This window comes from Symphalangus syndactylus, chromosome X, assembly GCF_028878055.3.
Source record: "Symphalangus syndactylus isolate Jambi chromosome X, NHGRI_mSymSyn1-v2.1_pri, whole genome shotgun sequence".
Classification (NCBI taxonomy): Eukaryota; Metazoa; Chordata; class Mammalia; order Primates; family Hylobatidae; genus Symphalangus; species Symphalangus syndactylus.
In genome coordinates, this window is record NC_072447.2 from 136,113,999 (window position 1) to 136,140,005 (window position 26,007).

Sequence of the window (26,007 nt, forward strand, 5' to 3'; positions counted from 1 at the left end):
GGCCTTGAACCATGGTAACTATATATCCTCCTTCCCTCCCACCCTCCAAAAGTCTTGATTTCTCATCAGTTTATTCCTCTGGTGATATTGATTTGTGAAACATAGAAAATTGCTGGCTGGGCATGGTGGCTCACACCTGTAATCTCAACACTTTGGGAAACCAAGATGGGTGGATTGTTTGAGCCCAGGAGTTCAAGAACAGCCTGGGCAACATGGTGAAACACCACCTCTACAAAAAATACAAAAATTACTGGGTGTGATGGCATGCACCTATAGTCCTGGCTACTTGGGTAGCTGAGGTGAGAGGATCACTTGAGCCTGGGAGGCTGAGGCTACTGTAAGCCATGATTGTGCCACTGCACTCTAGCCTGGCTGACAGAGCAAGACCTTATCTCAAAAAATGTTTTAAAACTTGCTATTTCTACTATATATCTGGTACTCTTATTTTAACATAATCATGAACCAGAAGAAATGATCCCTTGGAAAACTATGTACCTTAATTTTTGGTTGGAAATAAGTTATCTTGGGTTTCAAGTTCCTTTCTAAGCCTCAACGTGCTTTAATCCCATGTATTCAGGCCATCTGGGAGAGGGAACATTTTACCAGTGGCCTTTTAAAGATATCGTGCAGGTAGTGAGAGCTCCCCAAACCTTTTTATTGATCTCCTTGGATTATTTTCTATGTCCTCCTTATCACATGGCCAGATCAACTCTTCTATCCTCTTCTGAAATGTTCAATCTTTTCCTTAATCAAATAGATTATATTACCTCCATCTTTCATTCAATTCACTCTTTGGATATATATTTATTGAGGGCCTACTATGTGTCAGGCATTATGCTAAGTACTATTGATATAATAATTAAATAAAAATGACAAACTTGGTTGGGCACAGTGGCTCATGCATGTAATCCCAGCACTTTGGGAGGCTGAGACAGGAAGACTACCTGAGTCCAGAAGTTCTGACACTGTCTCTTAAAAACAAAACAAAACAAAGCTATTCCATGACTTTATGGAATTTTTGTTCTAGGAGTGTAATCAAGAGAAACCAATAATCTCATAAATGAAACAATTACAAAATGAGAGAAGCATATGAAAGAAGAAAAACGGATTTAGATCGAGAATAGCAGGACATGCTGGTAGGAAGTCCTCTCAGAAAACATGATATGTAAGCTGAGATCTGAAAGATGAGAAGTACCAGCCATAGGAAAAGTGGAGAAAAACAGGTTCTAGGAAGAGAGACCGGCATGTTCAAGGGCTCTGAGGTAGCTCTTTGCAGTCTATTGCAAAATGGCAACAATCTGTCTTTTCTTGCTCTATCCAGTCCCTTTGCAATGTAACTTTTCAGCTTCTCCCACCAAGAGGTGGAAACTATTTTTACACCCCTTGAATCTGGGCTGGATTTGTACCTTGCTCTGGCCAATAGAACATGGCAGAAGTGACAGTGTGCCAATTTGGAGCATAGGCCTCAACACGCCCTACACACTTTTTTTCCCTTGAAACCCTGCACAGTTATCATGTGAAGAAGCCAGGTTTGGCCCACTGGAGCATGAGAGACCCCAGAATGGAGATGTGCCATTTCAGCTGAGGCAAGTCATCTTAGACCAGCTAGCCCACAGCTGATCCAACAGCTGGCCACAGTTGTCAGAGAAAACCCAGCCAAGACCAAGTAAACCACTAAATGATCCCTGCCCAAATTGCCAACCCAGGAAATTCTGAACTACATTGTTTTAAGTCACTTATTTTGGGGTAGTTTCTTACGCAGCAAAAGTTAACTGGTCTACCCTTTAATGAGAACAAGGTACTTGCCCTGCTCCAAACGTAAAAAATCTCTGCTTTTAGAATTATTCCATGGTCAAATTTGTTTAAAGCCAGGATGCACCAATCATTTATAAACCTGGCCCTTTCAAAGAGCAACTGGCCATGTTATTTGCCTAGTTTCACCTTGAAGGGCTTGCTTAGAATCAACAGAAGCAGAGTGGCCTCACCACAGGCTTCTAGTAGAGAAAGGCAGAAAAGAGCTCAGATGAAAGGCTCGCCTCAGGAAGACATTGGGGAAGGAGACATGCTCAAGGAAATTGTAAAACTTTAAAATCACATGGCAGAGAAATGCTCCCAAAGTTGGCTTGTTTCTTAAAGGAGAGTTGCAGAAAGACAGCTTTCCATCAAAAGACAAATTTTATCTTAGAATTCAGACTACTATAGAAAGGGAAGGCTAGGGACTCTGAAACCACATAGTAAAAAAGATCAGGGACACTTGTGATTGGCTTTCAGCAGGGTGATATGCAATAAAGGGTAAGCTCACCTGTGATTATAAGTGAATTCAATTTAATAACTCCCTTTCGAAACATTCTATACATAAAAGCTATAAAAGCCTGTGCAGGGGTGGCCTCATCATCTCGATACCACAATTGATCTGGGAAAGCCATAAAGCCAACACAGATCCCGTTCATTGAGCAGGATTCAGCAAATCCCAGGCTGACACATCAAGCACTTTACATCCATGCGTCACAGCCACTGGCAGGCTGGTTGACCTGGCTCCAAGTGAATATGTAGCCAGACTGCATACCATGTTGTAAACCTCAGCACACTTCCAAGCAAGCAAGTTAAATTGCAGCCAGGCCACTTCCAGCCTAAGGGAGGTTGCTAATCTAAAGAAGTTCTCCTATGGACTGAAGCCATTTAACCTGGGCAAATGGTTCCAAAAGTGTCATTCCCAGACTAGCACACCAGCATTACTTAGAAAGTTGTTAGAAATACAAATTGTGGGGCCCTATCCAAGATCTATTAATTTGGAAACTGTGGTTGGGGCCCAGCAATCTATTTCGGTAAGCCCTCCAGGCGATTCAGATGCAGGCTTAAGTTTGAGAACCACTGTTGTAGGCGGTTGTGGTTGGCCCCGTTCTTACAATAGAATTCTGGGTCTTTAAAATGTATTCGTTTATTTCATTTTAGAGATGGGGGTCTTGCCATGTTGCCCAGGCTGGTCTCAAACTCCTGGGCTCAAGCATCCTCCCACCTCAGTCTCCCAAATTGCTGGGATTACAGGCGTGAGCCACCACACCTGGCTGAAGAATTCTGGGTCTTTAAATGGCCAGTCAGAGCAAGATTAGCACTCCTTACAGTGAGCAGGGTTCTCCTCCTTCCCTGAACAACCTTCACTGGATAACTGTATTTGAAAGTTGAGCCATAGCCATAGGAAATATTTCTCCAGTAACACAGTTTGTATTTAATAATCATTCAGTAACAAAATACAGAAACAAAAGGTCATGGCACCCTAGTTTCTCAGGATTAGAAGACTGCAAAGATCATGTCACGCACTGCTTCTCAAACTTTAATGTGCATAGAAATATTTGGGAATTTTTTTAAAATACAGGTTCTGGCCAGGCATAATGGCTCACGCCTGCAGTCCCAGCACTTTGAGAGGCCACACTGGGAGAATTGCTTGAGCCCAGGAGTTTGAGACCCAACTTAGGCAGCATGGTGGAACCCTGTCTCTACAAAAACTTAAAATTTAGCTGGGCATGGTGATACATGCACCTGTAGTCCCTGCTACTCAGGAGGCTGAGGCAGGTGGATCCCTTGAGCCCAGGAGGTCGAGGCTGCAGTGAGCCATGATTGCACCTCTACACTCCAGTCTGGATGAAAGAGTGAGACCCTGCCTCCAAAAAAAATAAATATATAAATAAAATGCAAGTTCTGATTCAGGAGGTCTAGGGTGAGGCCTTAGAGACTTTGTTCCTTAAAAGCTTCCAGGATGCACTGCGTGGTATCTGCACTCAGCAGTTTACTCCTGCTAGGGTGTTCAAAGGTCAGTGCCATAGAAACCCAGTATCTGGCTTCATTGGTTTTCTTGGCTTTGTGCTTGTTAAACCTGGTATTTCTATTGATACAGCATTTGTATAGGTTTATCATACTCTTCAGTTTGATATATTCTAAAAGAGTAAGCAATGCTTTTCTTTTTCTAAGGTGTCAAATTGAGAATGAAGCAGATCCCCCTACTCTGAAAATGATCCTAAAGTAAATTGGTTGAAGAAATTAGATCCCAAAGATTCTTGGTGAATTTTGATGTCTTCATCAGTATATTCATATTAAAAAGAGATGAAAGAAACCAAAATAAAAGAATTATGGGCTGACAGGACAACTGGATTAAGCATCGGTTCTATTAAAAAGGGCTAACTTGAAGATACTAATAAATCTTTTGAAGACAAATTTTGACTCCAGCTCTTTAGAGGATCCAAAGTGACCTTGATGGACAGTAGAAGGGATCACAACATAAAATTCCTTGAATAAAAATGTATTGATTTAAAAACAAAACAAAACAAAAAAGGCTTCCAGGTGATACCAATGCTGTTTATCTATGGACCACACATTGAGTTGTAGGCCTCTAGTCCAAATCTGATGCTTGAATCCCCTACCTGGAACTTCCCCAACCTGACTTTGCCTCAGAATCGCCCAAGGAGCTTTGAAATGCACACCCTTGAGTTCCACTCCAAATTTCTTGAGTCAGATTCTCTTGTAGGCTGCATATCTAGATTTTTTAAAAAGCTCCCCAGGTGATGCTGATACAACCAGATTTTCAGCTGTCTGATTTGGCATTTGTTAGCCACTGGCCTACACTGCATTCTTACCAAGTTACCTGGTCTTGCAGCTTCTGCTTAAGCCTTTCCAGAGAAAAAGTCAACTCCCTTGGGGGTGCTGAATGCATTTACAGAGAAGCACTAATCATAGTTCTTATATTTAGGTCTTTGACCCATTTTGAGTTAATTTTTGTATATGGTATAAGGTATGGGTCCAATTTCTTTCTTTTGCATGTGGATATTCCATTTTCCCAGTGCCATTTGTTGAAAGAACTGTCTTTCTCCATTGAATGGTCTTGGCACCTGATATGGTTTGGCTGTGTCCCCACCCAAATCTCACCCTGAATTGTAACATTCCCCATGTGTCAAGGGCAGGGCCAAGTGGAGATAATTGAATCACGGAGGTGTTTCCCCGTACTGTTCTTGTGGTAGTGAATAAGTCTCACGAGATCCGATGGTTTTATACAGGGGAGTTCCCCTGCACAAGCTCTCTTGCCTGCTGCCATGTAAGATGTGACTTTGCTCCTCATTTGCCTTCTGCCATGATTATAAGGCCTCCCCAGCCATGTGGAACTGTGAGTCCATTAAACTTCTTTCTTTTATGAATTACTCAATCTCAGGTATGTCTTTATTAGCAGCATGAGAACAGACTAATACAGCACCATACTGCTGAAAATAATTTAACCATATATGTGAAGGTTTATTTCTGGACCTCTATTCTATTTCATTGGTCTATACGTCTGTTTCTATTCCAGTATCATACTGTTTTGATTACTATAGCTTTGTAGAAAGATTTCAAATTGGAAAAGGCCAGTTCCCAATTTTTTTCTTTTTTTTCTTTCTTGACTATTAAAAATGCTGCTATAAAGACACCTACACATGTATGTTTATTGTGGCACTATTCACAATAGCAAAGGCTTGGAACCAACCCAAATGTCCAACAAGGATAGACTGGATTAAGAAAATGTGGCACATATACACCATGGAATACTATGCAGCCATAAAAAATGATGAGTTCATGTCCTTTGTAGGGACATGGATGAAGCTGGAAACCATCATTCTCAGCAAACTATCACTAGAACAGAAAATCAAACACTGCATGTTCTCACTCATAAGTGGGAGTTGAACAATGAGAACACATGGACATCGGGAAGGGAACATCACACACTGGGGCCTGTTGGCGGGTGAGGGGCTAAGGGAGTGATAACATTAGGAGAAATACCTAATGTAGGTGATGGGTTGATGGGTGCAGCAAACCATCACGGCACGTGTATACCTATGTAACAAAACTGCACGTTCTGCACATGTACCCCGGAACTTAAAGCAAAAACAAACAAACAAACAAACAAACAAAACAAACAAACAAAAATTCCTGATAAAGTCTGTGGTGGATACCAAAATAGTTCAAGTATGGTCTTAACTTTCTTACAATGCAGATCAATTGATCATTAAAAATGCCCCCAAAGTATCTCATCTGTAGTTGTCCCTTGGGTGAGCCCTTTAAAATTGTTTTATCAGACATAGGATCACAGGATTTTAGGGCTGGAAGGGATGCTAGAGATTTCCACAAAGATATTATTGAAATAAAGTTAAGTATCTATTATTTGCCCTCGTTTTAAAAATACTGTCTCAAGAGAACCCTGAACATTACACTTACACCAAAGCATGCTTCCTTGTTTGAACATTTGAAAAATATTCTAAATATGTGGGGTTCTTGGATTTGTGCCCAGGATCTTGTCTTTTAGGATAGAAGTTTAGGATAAGTGACACTTCCAATTATAATTTGTCACTGAAGTGGACCTCTCTAACTCACTTCAATAATAGAGTAGTTACTTCGGGTAGGCAGCCTGGGGGTTTCACAAAAGGCTGAAAATGTGCATAGCTGATAATTAAAGTCCTTGTCCATCTGATCTAAATCTTTCTTTGGCTTTTGTGAGATTTTTTTCCCTGTACAGGTAGAATCCTATTTTAACAAGCTTCACAAGACACAAAAATTGCTAGTTTTATCCTAATCTCCATAAGAGGGAAACCTACTGTTACAGGGTGTAGAGAAGAGCAAACTATTTGTGGTTTTTATTTTTTTGACATGAAGCAAATGTTTATTATTGTACTTTATTTGCAAAAAGTACATTTCGCTGGGGATGCTGGGGGTGGGGAGGGTATGTATGTAAGGAAATGGTTTTCCTATCTGGAGCAAAAATGTTTGAAAAAAATACAGACTTGTCTTTCTTCTAAGTGACTCTACAGAATCCCTTGAAATTCTCAAATATCAGTGTAGTATGTGATTTTCCTCATAAAAGCTGTGTTTTGTGTAAAAGAATCATCACCTTCCTAGACTCCCTTCATTTCTGCTCACTTTCTTTGCCAGCACTAGCAGTTGGCTTTCTTTTCAGTTGGCATTTTTTTACACTGGGGTGGGAGGCAAAATTATTTTGTCTTCATAGGAGTTCCGGCTTTAAGCTGTAGACACTGAATGATTGGCTAGGCTCAAGGAGTGTAGGTCAACAGGTGTCACACTCTGTACATCAGCTTGGTAGGAAATGAAGTTCAAATTTGTGCCTCAGCAAAACTGCAAATCACTACATGATGTGGACATCCTGGATTTCTCCTAAAGGGAGAGATCTTAAATGTTGTCTGTGAATGCCAAAGACACATTATATTTGAAAATACTTAAATGTTTTCAAAAAGCTGAATTGACATTTTATGAGAATTTAGAAGGAAAAACTGTTTTAGTGAGGTACTTGCTTTAGAAATTAGAGACATCTTAGCTAAAGCTGTATGTATCAGAGCAGTAAAGCCAACAGATCTTGGCTTTAGTCAAGAGGTGGTAAGGATAGGGTAGTGTGACTGATATTGAAAGCCACATTGTTAAAAACTGTAGACAGCTTTAGTGGGTATTGGATAGGTCCTATCTTTTACAAAGTTCCCAAACTACCTATTTCCAGTGTCAATTTTAGCTCTGAGCTCACTATCTCTCTAAAACTGTATACCTGTCATCATTCTTAGTGGAGTTTTTTGGTTTTATTTATTTATTTATTTATTTATTTATTTATTTATTTATTTTAAGACAGGGTCTCACTTGGTCACCCAGGGTAGAGTGCGGTGGCACGATCTTGGCTCACTGCAGCCTTGACCTCCCAGGCTCAGGCAATCCTCTTGCCTCAGCCTCCCAAGTAGCTGGGACTACAAGCATGCACCACCACACCTGACTAATTGTTTAAAAAAAAAATTTTGTAGATACAGGGTTTTGCTATGTTGCCCAGACTGGTCTCAAACTCCTGAGCTCAAATAATCCTCCCGCCTTGGCCTCCCAAAGTGTTGGGATTACAGGCCACCACACCTGGCCCATTCTTAGTGGATTTAATATACACATATAGATGATCCTTCCTATACCCTGACCTCTCAATTCCTTGAACCCCTCCCTACCAATTATCTTGTCCTCCATGCTGCTTCGGTCTCTCACCCCAGAATCTCATTACCAACACACCCACCAGAAACTCAGTTTCAAACCTCCCACTCTGGGCACCATCTCCTAACTCTCCAGCTCACTTGCCTTAGAATCTCAACTCCAACAACCCCTCAACTTCACAGGGCCCTAAAGTGTAGGGATCTTACCATCTTTTCACTGATTTTCAGCCCCTCAAATCTTCACTTCCCTTCTGTCATTAAATTATATGGTTTATCTTATAGCATTCCCTTGCTTACACACTCTATTCTCTTATCTCTATCTTCCTTTGTTATTCTCACCTGACAAAGCCCCAGCTTGGTTAAATCCTCCTCTCCATCAGCACTGGATCTGCACCTGTGCAACCCATTGAACTGGAGAAAAGCATCAAATTCTGCTGACTGCTCCCACTTTACCTTCCAGACCACAAACCTCCAGTGGACCCAGGGTGCTTCCTAGCATCATGCTGTCTTTCCCCAGGCCAGTTACTTTCCCACACTCCAAGATCATGATTTCATACTCTATTAGTCCATTTTCACACTGCTGATAAAGACATACCCGAGACTGCACAATTTACAAAAGAAAGAGGTTTAATGGACTCACAGTTCCACGTGGCTGGGGAGGCCTCACAATCATGGCAGAAGGTGAAAGGCATGTCTCATATGGCAGCAGACAAGAGAAAAGTGCTTATGCAGGGAAACTCCCCTTTATAAAACCATCAGAACTCATGACACTTATTCACTATCAAGAGAACAGCATGGGAAAGACCCACCCCCATGATTCAATTACCTTCCACTGGGTCCCTCCCAAAACACATAGGAACTGTGGGAGCTACAATTCAAGATGAGATTTGGGTGGGGACACAGCCAAACCATATCACATATCTTCTCTGTTCTCAAACTTACTACTCATCCTTACCATTTTCATTCTCTGATAATTGATAACCTTTCTTTCTCTTCCATCAAGAAAATGACAGCAGACAGAAGAGAACTTCAACATGCTACCACCACCAAATCTACAACACTATCTACAGCTTAACTATATTTCCTATCTTCTCTTCTGTTCCTATTGAAACTGCCTTTGCAAAAATTATAAGTGAGAAAATTATGGCAGTGAAAGAGATCTGATTTAACACAACTCCCCCACCCCCATCTTGCCTTTCCCTGAATTATTCCTGAGGATTTTGATCAAACTAACTTTGAGAGACATTCAGGTTATAGTTTAAATGATAGTAGCCCCTCCCCAAAACTCAACCACCTTCGTAAAGCTAAGGAAAGGCCATCAGACTATGGGGAGGAGAGGAGCCTGATTCTGCTAAGGTGTGGACCTAAATGATTGCCAGCTGTTGCTGCAAATAATATCAGTATTGTAGATGGCCTTTTGAGATATCTTTTCAGGTTTTTGGCCTGTCTGACCCCCATGGCTCCAACTGGACCTGCCAAACCGCTCCTGTTGGCCCCACCTAGGAACGATTCAGCTCAAAAAGGCAACTTTGACCCCCTATTATTTCATCTCCACCCCAACCAATCAGCAGCAAGAACCCATTGCATTGCAACTCCCACCCCTTTTCCCAAACTGCCTTTGAAAAACCCCTACCTATGAGCCTTGGATGGGATTGATTTGAGTACTAACTTCATCTGACACATGGTGTGGCCAGCCTTGTATCTATTAGACTTTTTCTTTACTACAATGCCATGGTCTGTTTTTTGCAGTGAGTAAGAAGAGCTCATCAGGGGGTTACACTATAAGTGAGCTGTGTTCCTATTCGTGACCACTCTTGTGTGCTAACACATAACACACTTGTGTACTGGATCCCTTCCCATCTCACATACACCATGTCAGTAGGGCAGAATTTTTACCACTTCTCTTGTGACTTGATATTTTCCCTCTCCACTGGATTATCCTGCTATGAGTATACAATCCTGCTATTGTTTCTCCCATCTAATATGCCCCCTGGTAGAGTAAATGATAGGTGGAGGATGGGAGGGATGAAGAGGCCAAAATATACTTTAAGAAGCTTTTGCACAGTTAAGATGGAAAATGAGGTGAGTTGAATTAAGACAGTGGAAATGAGGACTGAATGGGGAAGATAGATTCAGGAGACATTTCAGTGACTGAATCGATAGAACTTGTGGTTCCATTATTTGGGGGTAGCAAGAGAATTGGAGGAAGAAGAGGCAGAGCACTGAGATGACACTGCCTAGGTGAAATACAAATAGAAATGTCATCAACTAAGAAATGGGAAAATTGAGTTGAGTCTGGGGCTTGTGTTAGTTTGTTAGGGTTGTCATAACAAAGTACCACAGACTGTGTGGCTTATATAACAGAAATTTACTTTCTTGCAGTTCTGGAGGCTCAGTCTGAGATCAAGGTTTTCAGTGGGTTTGGTTTCTTCTGAGACCTCTTTCCTTGGCTTGTAGTTGGCTGTCTTCTCCCTGTGTCTTCACATGGTCTTCCCTCTGTGTGTGTGTGTCTGTGTCCTCATCTCCTCTTCATATAAGGACATCAGTCATATTCAATTAGGGCCCATCCATGTGAACTCATTTTATTTTAACCACCTCTACAATGACTCTATCTCCAAATCCAGCCACATTCTAAGGTATGAGGGGTTAGGACTTCAACATATGAATTTTGGGGCAGCACAACTCAACCCACAACAGGTTTTATATTGGTTGGGATGTTTGTGGGACATCCAATTGAGATCTCTTATGGCAAATGGGCTAGGGCTGTTGTTGGGAGTCTTCCCCAAAGAGTAAACAGCAGCATCAAGAGAAAGACTACAGAAGAAGAGAAAAGGGCCAAGGATTGAAACTTTTGGAATGCTTGTATTTGATTGGCACTTAGAGATAAAGCATAGGATGTAGCAATTTTAAAAGGGTATCAGAGACCAGCTAATGCAACTAGGAGTAGACTTAACTTCTAGAAGTTAGTAATGGTACATTTTAATAGCTTCCATGTAAGCCCCCTCCATGCCATCTCTCAGACTCTGCTATTTCCATCTCGATTATTAAATGTTGGCAGCACTATTTTTTTCCCTTCTCTATCACTACCACCCCACCAAATTGCTGAATAGGGCTACATTCCTAAATTGATTTAGTTCTATTTAAAGAGTATATTATGCAGCTAAATGAAAAACTCACTATAGGTGCTATTTGAAACTCAAAAGAGTGCCATTTGAATACCATTGGCAGATTAATATTCATGACCCACACATACATACACACACACATACCTGGTTATAATACCCTCATACAGTTCTCGGAGGGGCTCTGAAAGATGTGTGGCCTTTGCTACTGGCAGGCCACTGACAAATAACCCTGTCTTTGTCTCCAGTGGGTGCATGGCAGCACTCAGAGAGCTGAAGAGTACAGGGACAGAAAATGTTTTCACACTCACCACTATATTAGTTCCACTTAATAAATATGTATTCAGCAAGGGTGTGCTATGTGATAATTTTACCTGGACTGCCACTCAGTGGCCATTTGGAGAAATACCCAGAAGAGAGCTGCCACTTCTGTAAACTCTCCAGTGCTTTCTAGGGAGGGTCAAATGCAAACGCTTGAACTATATTTTACATTCTTTGTTTTTTTAAGTATGCTGAAATCCATGTTAGTGTTACTAAATTTTAAGCAGTAACAGTCAAGGATAGGATTTAACATTCTCATCATGAGTATTTTCCAAGGTTCAGAAGGAACTTGAAGGATTCTTCTGCAAGATTTTTCTCTCTCAAGATCCCCCAAACTTCCCTCCCGGTCATTCCACTGTGGGTTTCTTTCTGCCCTTTCCTTGGAGACAGTGTCTCAGTGGTGCACTTCCTGTACTCTTATCAGCCCATCTGTAATCTCCCACTCAGCTTTTTCTAAACATGAGGCGAAAGGAGAGTATAAGGAGCATTGGAATTAGGAATAAGTCATAACAAAGGGAAAAACTGAGTTACAGAAGACAATTCTAAAAAGATGACTTGAATGAAAACATTTGATGCAAGGGGACAAGTCATGAGGCTATAAGGGAAGAGTGTTCCAAGTAGTCCACTCAGTATGGCTAGAACAGGGATGGGTGGTAAGGGGGCAGTAGCAGGAAATGAGATCAGAGAGGTAACTAGAAGTCAGACCATGGAGAACCTTGTAAAATATAGTAAGGTATCTGGCTTTTACTCTGAGACAAGAAGCCATTGCAAACAATAAAATTATGGATACTGGTTGTAAAATCCACTCTCAGATTTTTGGGAAACTCTTGCAATGAAATAAGCATTAATAGTTTCACTATAAACAAGAAAATATATTTTAAAAAGCTTTCTTGTAATAAGTGAGTTAAAAACATACTTAAAAAAACTTTCACAAAGGTGAAAATTAAGAGGTTTTCATTTAAGTCATCTTTTTAGAATTGAAAACCTCTTAATTTCTCAGCAAGGTAACATTTCCTTACCACCTCTTTGAAGGGTAGGTGCCCCATCCCCCTATATCTCTCTCCTACTTTTTATCCAGAGAACTTTGTTCTTTTTTTTTTTTTTTTTTGAGAAGGAGTCTCGCTCTGTCACCTGAGCCCATGAACATAGCTAGAAATGAAAATGAAGTTTGGCAAAAATATGAAACTATTTTCTTTATATATGGATGTTTTCTTCTCTTTTTGCTTTGGAATATAAAACTATCTGATTTCAATAATCAGATGAATCCTTACCATTCTTTGCCTGGTGAACTCCTATGTAATCTTTAACAAGTCTGACATCTCCCTGACCATCATCTCCCCCAAGATTGAATTAGTCACTTCAACTGTGATCCACTACTACATGTATGTGCCTTGGTTTTTGCATGTATAACACTATAGTCCTATGATAATAATTAGTATTATAATTACATTCTAATTATTACTAGTGGTAATATTAATTTACATGTGAGGCACTCCAGAATCTAAGCTGCCTTATTCATCTCTGCAGCCTCAATGCCTAGTGCAATGCCTGGCACACATGAGGTACTTTACAAATATTTGCTGAGTGAATGAATAAATCATTAAATAAATGAATTCATGAATTGACAAAGGATTACATCTTGTTAGTGCCAGGTTCCTATGCATGCGAAACAGCTTCTTAAATATCCAAAGGACTACCATGCTGGTTATTGCCTCTTCAGACTTGCAAATATCAATTTCCTGGACCACCCACTGTACTGGTTTATTACATCCTGTTATCACTAGGAAATGTGAATGAATTGTTTTCCCAGTAGCAGGGATAGCTTTCTAAGCAGTAACTGGTAAGTTTTGCTGCTTAGACTATAGTTTAAAAGGAGGCCAGGTTCATGGGCTTGGTTTTCACTCAGGCTGGTTCAGCTAATTCTGTAGTCCGCCCATAGAATGCATCTCCAACTCTAGCCAGGGAACTTGTCAGTGTGAGCCAGTTGTTACAAGAGGCTGTCACATATAAGCCTGGAGAACTTGGTGAAAGCTGTGGATAAAACTGCCTGTCCTGCTGACAGTCTGTCAGGAGTTTCATCTTGGGACAGGACTCCAAGCCCTCCACATTAGGTCTCCTGGCTCCCTGAGAGTGCCAGGTATAAAGAAAGCTGCCTGGGATGACTGTGGGGCTGAGCATCCTTTGGAGCTACTCTCAGCACAGGTAACTGCCACACTCAACTACTTCCACTGCTCTAAAGTGAAGCACTCAGACACTATGGATGTGGTGCAGCCACTGGCTACTATGCAGTTTCTTTTGAACAGACCCATCAGTGGCCTCTCTCATCCACCTGACCTGCCTGGCAAATGATAAAGTCTGTCCTGTGGCTATTTCAAGATGGTAGAGATGTTGCTGCACTAGAATCTGTCACAGATATAAAGTGTAACATCCCAAAGTTAAATTTGGCTGAAACAAGCAGATAAGTTTAAAGGTTTTGAACAGCCTTAAATGATCATGTCCAGGGGATCAGTCCATCCTCAGCAGAAGGTCATATCACTGAGAGAAAAATGAACCCAGTACCAACCCCAACTGGTAAGGGATATAAAACAAGTAGATTCTGAAAATGAAAATCGTTCCCTTAAGGTAGAAAGCACCATAATGCCGATAGCAAATATTCCTGGGCTATTTTTAGACCAACCAGCAGCAACATGAATAAATAAACTGCTGTGGGATCTTGCCAGCTTATAACAGGGCTTAAGGTCAGTGAAGCTTTGTCAGACCACAATAGCTAGGAAATCAGAAAGGCATGAACTCTTGGAGGAAAGCAAAGCAGATCCAGTTCCCTGTGGCATAAATGTAAAGGATCCAAGCAGAGGAACCTAGTAAAATGTGGGAGTTGTGAAGATGAATGAGAGTCAAGCTCACTTAGGACCAGAGTCCCAAACAGCTAAGGTTTGTTTCAAATCATGTCTTCTATACACAACTGAGTGAATAATAACTGGAACCTGTAAACATCAGGGGCCAAACCCAAGAGAGAATAGACTACCCTGTAACAATATATACTAATTAAATTCAACTTGGTGAGGTTTAGTTCTAATATGACTTAATTCATATTGTGTCTTGTTATTGAATTGTGGCCAAAGTAAAGCAAAGCTCTATTTACAGCTAGCACATTTTGAAGTGCCACCCACAAACAGGAAAACATGCAAATGCGATGTCTTCTAAAGTGCTGCGGTTCCACTATGGCCATTAAAGATGACAAGTATGTGGACTTTGTTGATCTATGGGAATGTGTATGCACAACAATGTTAAGTGAAACAGTGTGTGCACATTGATTACAGCCCTGCAGGAACCCAGTCTGTACATCAGCCAAGATCATAAGTGAACATGGAGCAACACAAATAGAATTGAATATGCATGACATTCTGAGTCCTTTTTTTTCCAGTAGAGTTGTTTAAGTTCACAATAAAAATAAATGCTACTCAGGAGGCTGAGGTGGGTAGATCTCTTGAGCCCAGGAGTTCAAGGTTACAGTGAGCTATGATCACGCCCCTGCATTCCAGCCTGGGCAACAGAGAGACCCTGTTTCAAAAATAAATAGATACATAAATTTAAGGGGTGAAAAATATTGCTGTGGTTCTAAACCTGTGTAGTAGTGAAGCATGTACTGAAATCCAAGTCCATCCACTCCAGAAAGAGAGTAAACAGTGGAAAGATGACATAGTGACACAGCAAACAAAGGGACTTGCTTAGAAACACAATACTGAGGCAGTGATGGGCTAAAGCAGAATTTTAATGATAGTGTAGATTAGCTGGATGTTTTCAAGCAGTATGCATTCTGTTTGAACAGTACTCCCTTCCCAACAATTAAGGGAGACTTTACTTTTCATACACCTGCAAATTTGAATCATGTATGTAATTATCAGTTTTTCAAATGGACCTGAGGAAGCATTGCAATTGCTAGAGAAGTGTTAGGCCAAAATTGTAAGGCCTTGGTTTGTCTCTAGAGCAGGGAATAGAGGCCCTATTAGACAGCCATGAGACCAGAGAGACCTGGAGGGCAGGATACTGCAGCAATGCCGAAAACACCACCTACACAGACTCCCTCGCTGGCAGGCGGGGCAATGGCAATGAAGCCTTGGTTTTGCTCCTCACACTGCTGGGACATGTCTGTCCTCTCTGCAAGTAGCTTGGGCAGACATGTGGCTGTGTCTATGCACGAGCCATATAGCACCTGCTTATCCGTTTTGCTATTGTTTTCCCCCACCTTTTGGCTGTTTACCAAAAGCAAGCAGGATGGAGAGGAAATGCAGTGACCACGTCTGGATTGTAGCTGGTCCTCCCTATTTCATAGCAGTGGCAGTGCCATATGGAGCCTTACACTGCTTGCATAAGTTGGGATAGCAATAAGTAAGGTCTATGTGGTTTCTCCAGGGCAGGACTTGCCAGATTCTCTAAGCACTTTATCTGAGGGTTGGATTTCGTCAGTTCAATGGAGAGTTTAGGGTGGTGTGGGCTAAGTTCATGTCAAATCTACATACCCTCCCCTTGTTTGTGGCTTAGATAATTTGTGCCATTATTTTCTTCCTACTTTTCCCAATTCTCCAAGGTCACTGTGCTCTGCATCAGAGAGAAGCACTGAAGCACACACACCAATAATAAATAGTCTCCTAGCATCATTGTGTAGTAGGTGTTAAGTACACATCTCATAGGCAACTGTAAAATTGCCCAGAAGAATTGCTGCACATCTTCCCAGAGCAGTGTTTGTAGCCTTTGTAAACTTACAGGATAAATTAGAGGCATCTTCTCTGACCAGCAATGAAGGGAGAGGAGACAAGATTGGGATTTCTGGCATCTTTAGGGGAAAAAGGAAACCAATGTAATATCTCTGCCAAGGCTCTCAATTATGGCTTTATACAACAATGTTCTCAGAAATAAAACTCCTCTCCATTGACTGATCAACACAGCATAAAAATCCATCCAGGGAGGTCCCTGATATAATGCCTGATGGTACTGACAGGCAAAGCCTGACTGTGTGACACTCCCACATTCAGTCTCATCATGGGCGAATATGAGCGGGGAGGAGGGAGCCTCAGCCGAGGTCTTTATTTTATAGACTATGACTTCAGTGAGTGGCTGACCTGCACTAATCCAAAGACAGAAATAAAAACCGAAAAGGAAACACAGCCACTTGTAATGCATGTCGATAAACTGCTCATTGAAGCCTCTGAACCAGGTGACAATGTGATGGACCCTGTCCAAGGGGACAAAGGCAGGAGAAATGGCCTAGAATAATCATCTGACTGGCAACACAGAGCCAGGCTGTTGCAGAAACCAGTCCTGACATTTACCCTGGCACAGCTGTTGATGTTGAAGTGAGAATGCTTTGTTCTATTTCGCTGACATGGAGGCTAGCCCCAGGCCTCCAGGCAGACCTTTGCAAAGGCTCTCTGGATGGAGACTTCCTGCAGGAGACATCACCATAGAAGGTTTTATTTAGGTAGTATAGTATAACGGCTAAGGTTTATTGAGCACTTATTATGTGCCAACTATGGCAGAAAAGAGATGGCACGTTCAAAACAGGTAAAGAAGGCGAGTTTAATGAGGAAACGTTTACAAAGGTATGGACGGGGTTAGGGTAACCGGCAAGAGATGGTGAATCTAGCATCAGCTGGGAGCTGTTACCACCCCTAGACTGAGGAAGCAAAAGAGTGTGGCCTAGGTCGTCTGTGCTTAAAAGAAGCTGTGAATCTCCATCTCGGGAAAAAAAAAAAAAAAGAAGAAGCTGTGAGTGACTGTGGGGAGAGGGATGCAGCCAAATGCAGCCATGAAATAAGGAGAAAGCCAGGTGAATGAATACCCTGACCCCACTCTTCCAATCTCCCATCTTCATATGGGGAAGCTTAAAACAAAGAGTAAACTAAGGGGATAATCTCTTTCCCCATATCTTTATCTGATGGTCACCTACTGGGCCTATGCATGTGGTTCAGAAAGCACTGCTACAGGGCTCAGAACAAATAGTGCAGAGGGAGACTTGAGCATCCCCCTCACCCCCACCACCTGGAAACCCTTTAGGTACAAAGTGAGTGGTTTTATTCTGGTTATGTTTACATGGCTTTAAGATGTTTAATTTGATTAAAGAATCACATTCTAAGTACTACACACACACACACACACACACACATAAACACAAACACAGACGTTAATCGTAAAATCGAAAACAACCAAAGTGCCCCCAAATAGGGGAGAAATTAAGTAATTTATGGTTCATCAACTTGATGAACAGTCATTAAAAGGATGGCCATGAAGACTAATGAAGACTAGGTAACACCATGGAAACTTGGGTTTGGCGAAGAAACACAATATGGAAATCGCACACATTATTATTATATAAGTAGTCAGAATTTGCTTAGCAAAGTAGACTGGAAGGAAATAAACTACCCATCCAACGAATACTTATTGAGTGCCTATTCTGTGCACTGTTCAGAGCTAAGCATTTTACACCTTCTCAAATCCACACACTGATATTATGCGACCCCCATTTTACAGATTAAAAACATGAAGGGGAGAAAGGTTGATTTACTAAAGCTAATAAGCGCAGAGCAGAGCTGGGGCTTCAAACTGCTTCACTCTGACTTCAGATCCTGGGCCCCTCCTCTACTGCTCTTTTGCCAAATGATAACAGTGGTTGTGCTGGGGTTAGATAATTCAGAGGCCTTCTTTTCTTTTCCAAATGTTTATCACAGTTGTATTTACTTTCAGAATTTGACAAATTGTTTGATTAATTAAAACCAAAATGAAGATTGCCAAGCAGAACCTCAAAGCAATAAAGGCGGCTTTTTAACAATTCTCAAAAGGAAAAACAATAACGCAACAACATCTTCTTCCGAGAAAAGGTAAATTTATTGGCCTTCAGGAAATGAGCAAAAAAGGTGGAAAAATAATTTAAGAAGATGCTGGCTCCAGGCGAGTCCCTCACTCCCCACTGAGAAAGAAACAGATCAAGCTCATCCAAATCAGATAGCCTACAGGAAAGGAAGATGTCTGCCTGAGGATGCATGCCGTTTACTTGTTTACTTAAGTAAGTGATGGTCCCTGGAACCTTGGCAGGGGGATTAGTACTGAAGGTAGCTGTGAGCAAGACCTGCTCATCTACATGGTATGATGTGAAGGTCACTGTATTGGAAATTTTAAAAACTTCATATTTTCCTGATGCCTCAACATTCCCACAAACAGGCTGCGAGCACCCCACCCAGGTGACCAGTTGCACCAAGGTCATAAAGCTGGTCCCTGCTACAAAGCTCCTCTTCTTGCCGTCCCCTGACTAAGACCTTCAAAGGCACAAGTGAAATTCCCTTTTGCTTGTATGCTGCACTTTGACTCCCAATAAAAGCACCTAGCTTTGTTTTCCCTCTGTCCCCCACCCCCCACCCTGTCCCCCTTCCACTCCTACCGGCTTGGTTGAGTCCACTCCATTGGTACTCCTCCCATATGGTCCTCTGCATGGCGTGCCTCCCTCTCTAGGACCTGTGAGTATAATAAATGCTTTAATTTCAGGTGCCTCTCTGAGTGCAATTTCTATGGCCTTGTTGGAGTGATCCTTAAAGACCCCACAAGGGGGCTTACTCCCTCATTTACAACACAGTCATCAATTTAGCAATTGGTTTCTAAGAATAAGCTTTAAAGTCAGATTTGGGTTTCAACCAGGCTCCAATATTTCACAGCTGTGTGACATTTTGTTCAAGTCTCTTGACCTCTTTAGGCTTTGTTTCTTTCATCTGTCAGTCTCCCTCACAAAGTTGTAGGGATCTTAAGGTTTAATGAGATTATATCTATAAAGTCTTTAGAACAAAGTCTGGCATATACTAAATGCTCAACAAACAGTAACATCTCTAATTTCCAAGAAGGTACCCCAGATAGAGAATATTTCCCACTGAAAGAAATTAAATTATTTTACCCCAAAACATATTTCTTTGACATATTTTGAAAGGGCTGCTGCTTAGCCATCTTGACAAAAGTGGCCTTACAAAGCTTTGTAAGGCCCCTTCTTTCCCCACTTAACACAGCTTCTTAAGTGGGGAAAATTTGTATCTGTAGAGAATCCCCATTAATGTAGCCATGCCCCCTCCCCTCTCTATGTCTTGCCCCAGATCCAGGGAGAAATTGAAGGTCTGACCCCTTTAAAAGTCTGAAAAGAAACGGATATGGTTTGGATCTGTGTCCCCACCAATCTCATGTCGAATAGTATTCCCCAGTGTTTGGGGTGAGACCTGGTGGGAGGCGAATGGATCTTGGGGGCAGATTTCTCATGAATGGTTTAGCACTATCCCCCGGTACTGCCTTCATGATAGTGAATGAGTGAGTTATCCTGAGACGTGGTGGTTTAAAAGTATGTAGCACCCCCCAGCCTTGCTCTCTTGCTTCTGCTCTTGCCCTGGGAGATACCTCACTCCCCCTTTGCCCTCCACCATGATTGGAAGTTCCCTGAGGCCTCCCCAGAAGCAGAAGCTGCTATGCCTCCTGAACAGCCTGTAGAACGGTGAGCCAACTAAATCTCTTTCCTTTATAAATTACCCAGTCTCAGGTATTTCTTTATAGCAGTGTGAGAACAGACTAATACAGAAACATTTACCATTTATGCTCTCAAGAGAGGCTTCATCTACATAACAAGGCTAACTAGCCAAGCCTCTTCTCTCTCTCCTATAACTTGTTTTTACCGGAATCTAAGCCCCAACTCTTTCTGTAATCTCAAAATGGTGTATAAGTTTCTGTGACTCATTGAGAAGTTGGGTCTTTATCCTGAAGGCTTCCATATATGCATATTAAATAAATTTGTGTACTTTTTCTCCTATTAACCAATCCACCCCATTTCGGTGATTTTTTTGAGAATCTTTCAGGGGCCCAGAGCCTATAGCCCCCAGACCACACAATACTGATGTTTCCACTGTAAGAAATTCATGAATCTGGACTAATGTTTATCCCCTCCAAGTATTCCCTTTGGTCATTTTCATTATCAGCCTTCAAAATCAAGGGGGTTGGTGAGCAATGGCCATGGAATAATAGCCTGGATATGGCAGAAGAGAATGATGACCCCCACCTCTTTCATGCCCTGTGAAATTGAAAAGGTAAGGAAAGGAGAGGGTTTTGTTTGCAGTGAATGTGTGGCATGGAGAGGCAGAAACAGGAGAAAATCAACCATCTTTGAGTTAGAGTGAACGGGAAGTGTGAGGATTCCAGGCCTTCCTCTCCATCTCTATTAATACTTCTGGGAAAATAAAAGTAGGCTGTTATATCCATTGGAGAGCCACACACCCAAAGAATAAAATTCTCCAGGAGAACCTGAAATGATAAATAGGGGAGCTTTTGTGCCTTCTCTAAGCTAAGGGACATTTAACAACAGAAGGCCATTAGTTAAGTTTTGTGGTTGAGGATGTGGGCCCAGGAACAAAACTGCCTGAGTTTTGACCTCTTTGCTAGTTATAAACCAGAGGACTTTGGACAATACATTTAGTGTCTGTGCCTCCATTTCCTCACCTTTGAAATGAGAGAGATATGATAGCACATAGGACACTTGTGAGTATTAAGTGTCTTATAACATTCTACGTGCCTAATAGAGTGTCCAGCACTTAGTAAGTGCTCAATTAATGGTAGCTGTTAGTACTGTTACCATAGCAGACCAAAGTGTAAAAAGCAATTTTGTTTACTTTGAGAAACAGAAACTATTTCACATAACTACTTTTAAAATTAAGAGTTGAAACCATAAATTCTAGTTACAAGTGATAAAAAGCTTTCTTTCATTTCATATTACAGACACATGGGGTAGGAGGCAGCAGAGGGGATAAAATCAATCTGGAAGGAGAACCAGAGAGAACAGCCAAGACAGACAGCAAGGAAAGGAGGAGACAGAAAGGGAGCCGTGTGATGAGCAGGTGCTGGGTGTGCGAGTTACCATCACCTCCTGTTTCCCTGAACTCTGGACTTCAGAGGAAGTTGTCACCACCTTTTGAAATACATTGTGTTTTTTGGCTCTTAGAAGTAGTTTTTCTGCCTTTTTTCTAAACCTCAACATTAAGTTCTGAAATAAAATTATTTTTTTCATGAAAGGATGAGGGTTTTATACCTGTACACAGGTGAAGAGATGACTTGGGGTTTAGACGTGTTCTTTAGAAGATGAAAAATTACAGCAAATTGACAAACTCCATCTGGAAGTCCTTTGGCCATGAAAGCTGTCAGAATAACTCCAATCTGTTCTTTGAGGCTGTCTCACTTGTGTTCTTAAGTTTACATGTAGAACACTATGGACCCCTCAAGTTCTTCTGTCCCTAGGAGCAAAGGCAGAGGTGGGCTCCACAGGTCAGAGGTTCTTCCCCTGTTCTGAGCCTCAAACCACAACATTGCAAAACAACTTGCCACCCTGGGAATATGGATCATTTTAGTGCTTTCTGCCTTTTTTTTTTTTTTTTCTTTGAGACAGAGTCTTGCTCTGTCGCCCAGGCTGGAGTGCAATGGTGCAATCTCAGCTCACTGCAACCTCTGCCTCCCGGAATCAAGCAAATCTCCTGCCTCAGCCTCCAGAGTAGCTGGGATTACATGCACCTGCCACCATGCCCAGCTAACTTTTGTATTTTTAGTAGAGATGGGGTTTCACCATGTTGCCCAGGCTGGTCTCGAACTCCTGACCGCAAGTGATCCACCTGCCTCAGCCTCCGAAAGTGCTGGGGTTACAGGCATGAGCCACCATGCCTGGCCCTGCTTTCTGCCTTCTAACTTGTTTTGAGGTTTGGAATCTGTGCTGGGTAACGTAGGGGGTTGCTAGACCCCTTCTGGGCTTATTCTGCTAGGCCAGAGGCAGTTAGGACTTTGGGTCCTCATGAAATTCTTCCCACGTCTGTAACACTACGACTGACAATCTAGCTTAGGGGCTGGCAAAGTTTTTCTGTAAAAAGCCAGCTAGTCAATGTTTAGGTTTGTGGGACATACAGGTCCCTTCACAATTAATCAACTCTACTGTTGGAGTACAAAAGTAGTCATAGACAATATGTAAATGAATAACTGTGGCTGCGTTCTGATAAAATTTTATGGCCACTGACATTTTAATTTTACATAATTGTCATGTTTAACAAAATAGTCCTCTTTTCAACCATTTAAAAGTGGAAAAACCATGTTAGCTACTAAAACAGGTATACAAACAGAGGTGGTGAGCCAGATTTGATACATGGGCCACAGTTTGCTAAGCCCTGGTCTAGCTACGAGATTGAAAACCTGGAATTTGGGCCAGGTATAGTGGCTCATGCTTGTAATCCCAGCACTTTGGGAGGCCGAGGCAGGAGGATCACTTGAGGCCAGGAGTTCAAGACCAGCCTAGGCAACATAGTGAGACCCTGTCTCTTAAACATTTTTTTTTTTAATTAGCCAAGTGTGGTGGTATGTACCTGTAGGTCTAGCCACTTGGGAGGCTGAGCGCAGGAGGATCACTTGAGCCCAGGATTTTGAGGTTACAGTGAGTGAGACCCTTTCTTAAAAAAAAATTTAAAAAACATCTGGGCTTAGAAAGATGCTGCGGGACAGTGGAGAGTGATGATCCTGAGATCCTGGACTCCACCCCTATGCAAGACAACTTTTCCTACAAAACTGCTTCATTGCATAAAGAGGAATTATCAACCCCCCATTAGATAACTTGAATTCCTCATTGCCCAACTACATCAGATAATTAATGCGTTAAATTTCTATCAAAGCAATATTAATTTTGCCTTCCAATTCCAATTCCTGTCTCTACTTTTGGAGGTTAATGGGTTTGAAGAATGAATGAGGTAAGTTCTATCATCAGATAAATTAGGGACTCACACACTAAGAAACAACTCACTGAACAGAATGGATGGGATTTGAATCAATTTATATAACCAATGGGAAAACATTCCAAAAGCTGCAGCAACTAACATGTTGAAACATACAGATAACTTTCCAGTAAGACATGTCTCAGTGTAGACATTAGATGTTTGATTTACACTTTGCAGGTAAGTGTGCACAGATCCCCCCACAACCTTCAGGGACCCTAAGTTATGAATCATGCCCTAAGTCCAACCCTCTCATCTAATATGGGGGAATGAAAGCCCACTAAAGGGAAATGAGTTGCACAAGGTCACACACCTGTCCTAGAGAGGGGGTGCAGAAACACTTGGATTTAGGTCCCAAAGAAGAAGGGCAAAGGCTACTATTCTTAGCCTTAGGGCTGGAGAAGGTGGAGAAGAGTATGCACGAGATGGTTAAGGAATTCTCCCCAGGTAGTAGAGTTACCCAGTTTTCACAAGGGATTGAGAGTGGGGTGGTGTCAGGCAGAGAAAAGTATAGGTCAACTTTTTGGATGTCTATTAAAAATGTTCACTCTGAGCCAGGAATAGTATTAAGTGTGTTTTATACACCCCATCTTCTTTAAGCCCACAGTTATTCTGAAGCCATCCTCAAAGAGTAACAAGAATTGTGGACAGAAATATAGTTATAATTAAGCATTAATTAGGCTGCACTTTGACCCACTTCCTTGTAACTGAAAGTCACATTTGCATCCCCATTGTTCCTATGGTAGGCTCTCTGACATCAAAGTCATAAGGCTTTGGTTTGAGAATTGCTTATGTTTTTTTTTCAGATCCTGAGTCCCAGCAAAACAGATGACGTCAACAGTTTGAAGACCCCCACAGAGGAACGGAATCAGTATGAGAATCCAGTTTCTTCACCTCCCTGTCCCATGACTTTACTCTACACTCTTTAACCAATCAACAATCTCCACACTTCAGCCCACTCCAAAACTCTTAAAACCCTAGCCACAGACTCCTTCAGGAGATGGATTTGAGGTTTCCTCTCATCTCCTGGTTTCGCAGCCCTACGATTAAACCTCTTTCTCTGCTGCAACCTGGTGTCTTGGTGTACTGACTTGCAACAGACCTATTCCGGTTATAACTCTACCCTACAAGGTAGATGTGAAAATTCCCACTTTATAGATGGGGAAACTGATTGAATGGTACAAGAGACCTATTAAAATAGTTTTAACTTTGGCAGGAAGAGAGCCCTTAGCTACCTGAGGAAGACCAGCCTCAGCAGCTATGGGAAGAGCAAAGTCCATTCAAGCTGTGACAGTGAGACAGCCAAGTGTAAGGGGCTCCCTGGCAAAACTCCAACCAGCCTGCATGCTAGGAGGAATGCACACTGGGGTGGGGCCTCAGGAAGTTCATGCCATTTGCAGTGGGGAGGAGCCTGGGTCTTCCTCTTCCTGTGTGGAACCTGGGATTCAAACTGAGAGGCAGGAAGCGCGCCATCAGAGACTCTGGCTTTGCGGAGGGTCCCTGTTTCCCCTTTTTTCCCTTTTCACCCAATAAAACCCTGCCTTACTCACCCTTCAAATTGTCTGCAGGCCTAAATTTTTGTGGCCGTGTGGCAAGGACCCCATCTTTAGCTGAACTAAGGAAAAGTCCTGCAAAACAGCAAAGGTAGCCTCAGAAGTAGAAGCCTCAGCTTTCTGGTACCTGTGACTGAGCTCCCAGGGCCTGCTCAGGGATGCAACTTGGGGAAGGTTTGGACTGCAGGTCTATTTTCATTCTCATTGTCACCATTATTCACATCCCATCGCACTATACCACTCTATCTTTTCCCCTTCCTTCCTGCTTTTATGACCTAGGGAAGCAAAAGTTCAACTCATAGTACATGACAACCACTAAAACCATGGACATTCAAGCTGTATTCAATGATCAATCAGTGCTTTGTTCATTGTTTAGATTATCTGTGGGGACATGAGAGTATCACATCTCTTTACTTCACAGAGGCAATGTCCCATAGTGACTAAAAGTGCAAATCCTGGAACAGAGATCCTGGAGCCAAACTCTCTGGGCTTGGATCCCATTCCCACTACCTACTAGCTATATGACCTTGAGCAGTTTACTTAACCTCTCTTTGTTTCCTGCCTTCATCCATAAAACGGGGATACTAATAGTAGCCACCTCACAGGATTAAATGAGTTGTTACACGTCAAGCACATAGTGTGGACTTATATGAGTTAATTGCTATTGTTATTGACTTCAAGGTTACATCCCGAGTGAGTCAGACTGAACCAGGAAAGCTGCCAAGACAGGTACAAAGGGTGTTTGTGTGAAGGTGAGTGTATGAGGAGTAGGGTGATAGGGAAGGTGAAAACAAGGAGAAAAGGAGGAAAATATAAAGGTCAAGGAGGAGGGAGGAAGAGAAACATAAGGTGGGAAAAGGGATGGACAGGGCCAGGGAAAGGAGCAAGAGAGAGGCAGAGAAATTCAACAGCAAACACTCAGCAGTGTGAAAGAAGTGGGTGCTTTGAACTACATACTGCAGCAAACATAGAGGTGGTCGATATTAGCCAGGTGATATAATAACAACAATGGAGGCATTGACTGAATACTATGTCCCAGACTCTGTGCTGGTGTTTTGTATGTGTTTCTTGTTCAATTCTCAGCACATTCTATGAGAATTTTACCACAACCCTTTTCACAAATGAGAAAAGTTATACTTAGGGTGACTAGGTAACATATCAAAGGTCACCCATCTAGTAAGATGTACAGAGACCCCTGGATTCAAACTCAGGT

The 26,007-nt window shown here is 42.0% G+C and overlaps 1 non-coding gene across 1 annotated transcript; it reads left to right on the forward strand.

The window, feature by feature from the left end:
* Positions 1 to 3,755: 3,755 nt before the first annotated feature.
* LOC129476580 (small nucleolar RNA SNORA8) lies at positions 3,756 to 3,894 on the forward strand. The gene has a single exon (XR_008655008.1). It is a non-coding gene; the product is annotated as a small nucleolar RNA SNORA8 (small nucleolar RNA).
* Positions 3,895 to 26,007: the final 22,113 nt, after the last annotated feature.